The following is a 5,726-nucleotide window of genomic DNA, read 5'->3' on the forward strand; positions in this document are numbered from 1 at the left end:
AAACTATCTCACATCTTATATTCTCATACTTCTAAACATATGATGTTTATCGATATTTTTTATCTAACACTGAGTAAAAATAATATTGTTAAAATTTTTTAGTATTATTTAAAAAATGTTGTAAAATATCAATAAATATTATTAATATATTTTCGTGATATTTTATTAAATATTATATATAATTCATGGTTTAGCAATTGATCTTTAACGACATAAATTATACATAATATTTAATAAAATATCACAAAAATATATTAATAATATTTATTTGTATTTTATAATATTTTTAAAATGATATTAAAAGTTTTTAGAAACATTTTTATTAAATGTTATATATATATATATATATAATTATTTTTTTTTTGCTAAAAATCACTTGTGTAGCAATGGTATCTCTTTCCTTGTGATATTAAAAGTTCTCTAGACTTATTGGAAAATCATCAATTAATTACTTAATATAATTCCAAAATTCACCTCTTTTAAAAATTATATCATCACACGCATACAGACAGTCACTACCTTTCTTTCAACAATTGATTATATATAGAAACCCAAAATTTAGATAATTGTGATATTATTTTTATTTAAAAATTTATAATTACATTCTTAAAAATTTAATTAGATTAGTAGTCAAGATACAAAACGAATTTCAAATATCCATAAAAAAAATCCTATTTTAACTAAATTTTAATTCTCAATGTACTTATTTACAAATATTTTATTTTAGCTTAGTTCATCTTAAATCGAAATTCATCTTAATCGATTACTAACAAATTGTTAGTCTAAGTGGTATTGAACTCGATCTCTTTAAATAAAATTTGAACCTTCCATGTGAAAAGAATATAATTGGAAAAAGAGAATTCCACTAAAGGTTCCTTAACGAAGATTAATTATCGATAAAATTGTGGAAACTTCATACCAATAACATAGTTAAAAAAAATAAAAAATAAAAACACCTCAATCTATTCTAATTGTAAACAAGCCATAAGTGAAATGAATGAAAATGCTTATGTGTAATTATTGTAATCTTATGCGGCAATGTTGATACTAAGAACATCTCTAACATCATTGCTTAATGAGTTATTTATTTTTAGACATTTTTGCTTCTTTTTTTTTTTTATCATTAGAGGTGATTGCTTCAATTGATTATATAAGCAACGGTTGCTTATGAATACAAAAATAATTTTTCTATGATTTAAAGATTATTTAAGGGGATAATTTAATAATTACTTAAAATTATACCATTGAAATAAAATATATAAATTACTTAACTATGATATAATGTTAGAAACTAATTAATAGAGATAAAGAACCCAAAACAAATTACTTAAAATTACACCATTCGGTATGTTTTAACTCATGCATGTTAGATGTTGGATAATTTAGTAATTTATCACTCCAAAATAGATCAAAATTTAGCCCCCGGGCTACGCAAGACTGCTAGTTAAATTAGCTTTTGGAGAAAAGTTTGGCTCTAGAGTTTAAAGCAAAAAATCTTATTAGGCGTGGATCTTTTTATGCCGAATATAATTATTTTAATATTTTTAAAAAAATTACAAAATTATGAATTGAATGACTTCAAATAATACCTTCAGTTGTTTGATTAGGTATTAAATAATTAAAAGATGCGAAACAAAACATGGAATCTTCACTGATTAACTTTAAGAATTTGCTTTACTTACTTCGGCCGAAAACTTAATTGAAATTACTTTTAATCTTATGAATTCGTCAACATATAGCAAGCAATTAGTAGAAAGAATTCATCCTTCATTATGCATCATGCCATCTTTTTGGTTCCTTGGTTATCACCATCTATCCAAAAACTCAGATATAAATCTTCACAAGATGCCTGCCAGCTGGTATTTCTTGTTAACTTTAATGGACCTATTCCTATGTAGTGGCTTGAGTTGGGATTTTTCTTTTGGTTCAATTCGTTTTTCAAGATGCATAGTTTCTTTCCCTCGAAAGTTTGTAGTGAAAAAATAACCATTGCAGAAATGCTTTATTCTTAGAGAATAGTCATATTAAAGTGTAATTATACAATATATACATAATAACAATACAAGTTATAAAGAATACTATACTCTTAAACATTTTCGAGCAAACAAAGTATAACATATTGTCCAATTTTTACTTTTAGGAACCTTTTAAAACAAAATATTTTTTCATCGAGGAATCATGTTTCCTATGAATTATATTTCCCAGAAATATCATGTTTCCTGAAAATATCATAAATATGAGGAATCATGTGTTTTGGTTTAATACCAACATTTTCTCTTATTTCTCAATCAAAATTGTATCATCCATAAAAGGAAAGCATTTAAAAGTATTTTTTATATACCTCTGATGAGCACATGTAAAAAACTAGATTATACTATACAAGTAAAAGAATTCAACATAAGTTAATTTCTACCGCAATATCACAGCATTAGGCAGATTAAAACTAATTTACTAACTAAAATCAGGTAACTACCTACTAATCACTTTTCACTATTTTATTTATATCTCCTTTTTCATTTTGATTTATCCAATTATTTTGTAGGTACAATTATATGGGAATTAAAGAAGGGTTGTTGCAAGGGGGGTGGTTATGTTGCAGAATTGGTTTTTCTGTCACTGTGGATAATGCAAGTCCCATTTTTTCATATTTCAATTCATTTTTATATGTCTTTCTATATTTTATTTATTTTGTTTGTTATTAATTATTGTTTTAATTAATTTAACAAGTCTTTTATGGGATATGCAGCTGGAAATTGTCATTGTCAATGAGGAGGCAATCTATGAAAAAAGTGAGAGGAAGAATATTTTTTCAAAACCAAGATTAATGTAGTTTTCCTATGATAATTAATTATTTTTAATTTTAGTTGTGCTAACCATTTTTTTATTAAAAAAATTCATCTAGAGTATGTCATTCATAAAACAAAATTCAAAAATGGTAATTAAAAATTATTATAATATATTAGTTTTTAACACAATAGCATAATAGAAATGCAGACATACAAGTGCGACAGATGATCATGTACATAGTGACCAAAAGTTAGATACTTCAATTTTTGTGTGTTAAAGGTTAGATAGTTCATAATCCAATTGCTTATTTATTTTTCGTCAATATTCATTATTCAAAATGATTCCTCCAAAATCGAACGGAAATGAGTTGGATGATGATTTTGGAAGAATCACAGCCCACATCGGGAATTTAGAACTCGTTTTTAACTCAGATATGGCTTCTCCTGGACCCCAAAAAGAGAGATATGGCTTCCTGCCTTCTGCTATATCCACACCTATTTTTCTAAGTACACTCTCCTTACTATCATAAATCCTCTATATACCCAAAATACCCCTATATAGTTATTTCATAAAGTACATTATGAAATTATGCTTAAATTTCCGTATTCCAGAAAATACTTTCTCGAACACAAAAAATTAATCATCAATTTTTGAAAGTACTTTCTAAAATACACTACAATAGGTTCTAGGAAATACTGTCTAGAATACTATTTAAATTTTTGTATTATGTAAAGTACATTCTCAAAGTCAAAAAATTTCTATTTCAAGATTTAATAAAAAAAAAACATTTTGAATTTGTTCCAAAATTCAAAAAGACAATTATCTCAACAAATTGGCACACAAAGAAAACATTCTAATGTATCTATATTCTACCTCTTGATGCTCTAACCAAATTACATAACAAGTGCAAACTATGTATGGAAATTCGAAGCTTGTAAGCACTCTTTTTAATTAAATAAGTAAAACCAAGATAGTGAGGAAGAATGGAGCAAGATATCAAATTAGAGTAACAAATGGTGGGGAAAAGATGAAGGATTCTAATGAAAGAGAGGAAGAATATTTTGTTTCAATGGAAGGAGTGTATTGTTGGGGTGGAGAGGAGGGGGGAGTGTGCGAGGGTGTGAGGGGAGGAAGAAGATTTGCAATAAGAATGTTATTTAAGTCATTTGAGTTTAAAAAGGAGAAAGAGAATGGATATAACAAGTGTCAAGCTTTAAAATAGAGAAGCCCGAGTACAAAAAGGCCAACAACATTGGGACCTCATTCTGTACACTATTGGATTCATCGTGCAAGCCAGACCCAACTTCAAAACTTCGTTCTGGACTTTATGACAGCGTACTATATACATAATAACAGCAATATTTGCTTCAACACATCCGTTTTAATAAAATTAAGATTTAATTGCATTTTTTCAGAGAATTTGTTTTCCAATAAATTAATATGACGTATTATACTTTTAAATTTTTTAAAAAACGTGACAATTATATCTTATATCATTGAACTGATGTAACATACTAACATAAGCATAAAAGTTAAGATAAAATTTGTCAAAAAGCAAAAAAGTTAAAAGATAAAATTTGTCAAAAAAAATTAGTAAATTTACCAAAAACTAAGAAGCATAATGAAAGGTAAAATTTATTAGTTTTTTTAAAAATAACTTGAGAATAAAATACGTCAAACTAATTTATATAAATTTTGTTAAAAAAAATAAAAATTGAAAGTAAAAAATGCAATTAAATCTAAGATTAAAGCAACCTTTTTTTACAGCAAAATTAAAGCATCTTTGTTTGGTCGTTCTCTTTGAAAAGTATAATATTTTCCATAATGTAGGGTTTTTTTTAGTGTAGAGTGGAAATTTAAGAGCATAAGTTTTTACTTAAAAGGGTAAATAATGTGTAACTTATTAAAGAAAAATAAAAAAAATACAATGTCAAAATATTGATTGTTACGATTCAAAAAATATAACGAGTTAAGGGATACAGATAATTTTTTATTTATTATACAGTTTTTAAATATTCTTAGCAATTTTTTACTATTATATACTATTATTTTAGTTATTAAATTCATTATTTAATTTTTTAATAAATTAATAAGAATTCAAATTTTGAAAAAGAAAAAATTATAATTATATTTATTATGAAATAATAGAATGCAAATACAAAAACATATAAATAGATTTTTATGTCATTTTATAATTCTCAATTGTTTATTTGTTAACTTTACAAAATGATTCTATTAAATAAGCTAGTTTATTAGGTTTTTCATCTTTTAACTAACTTATTAACTTTCAATTAATTCATCAGTTAATTTTCTCAAATATATTTATTAAAAAATATTAAATAAATAATATAGAAAATCAGGAAATCATGCATATATTTAGGAAATAATGTAAATATTAATTCAGGAGATCTTGTGTGTATATAGAAAATCGTGTAAATATTTAAGAAATCAAGTAAATATTTAAAAGTCATGTTCAACAGTGATTTTGATGTGATTATTAATTTAACTATTAATCTTAAACATTAATTTTTTATTAGTTTAACTATTGAATAAAAAAAATCTCAATAAACATATTTATTCAAATATATATATATATATATATATATATATATATATATATATATATATATATATATATATATATATAGTTGATACTTACATTCCATAATTTATTTTAATATGTATTGTGTTTTTTTAAATATAAGTGTCAATTATAAAATTGTATATTTATGAATATTTAATTTATTTGAAATCTAGCTTTTTATTGTTAAGATAATGGATTAGTTTGTTTAAATTTTTTTTTTGAGTTAATAAAATAAATAATTTATTAGTGTGTTTATTTAAAGTGTTTTGACTTAAAAAATAGTTTTTTTTACTTATTTTAAAGAATAAATCTTATCTACTTCTTATGAAAAATTATATAAAAAAAATAATTGTTT

The sequence above is a fragment of the Glycine max genome, chromosome 17 (assembly GCF_000004515.6).
Source record: "Glycine max cultivar Williams 82 chromosome 17, Glycine_max_v4.0, whole genome shotgun sequence".
In the NCBI taxonomy this organism is placed as follows: domain Eukaryota; kingdom Viridiplantae; phylum Streptophyta; class Magnoliopsida; order Fabales; family Fabaceae; genus Glycine; species Glycine max.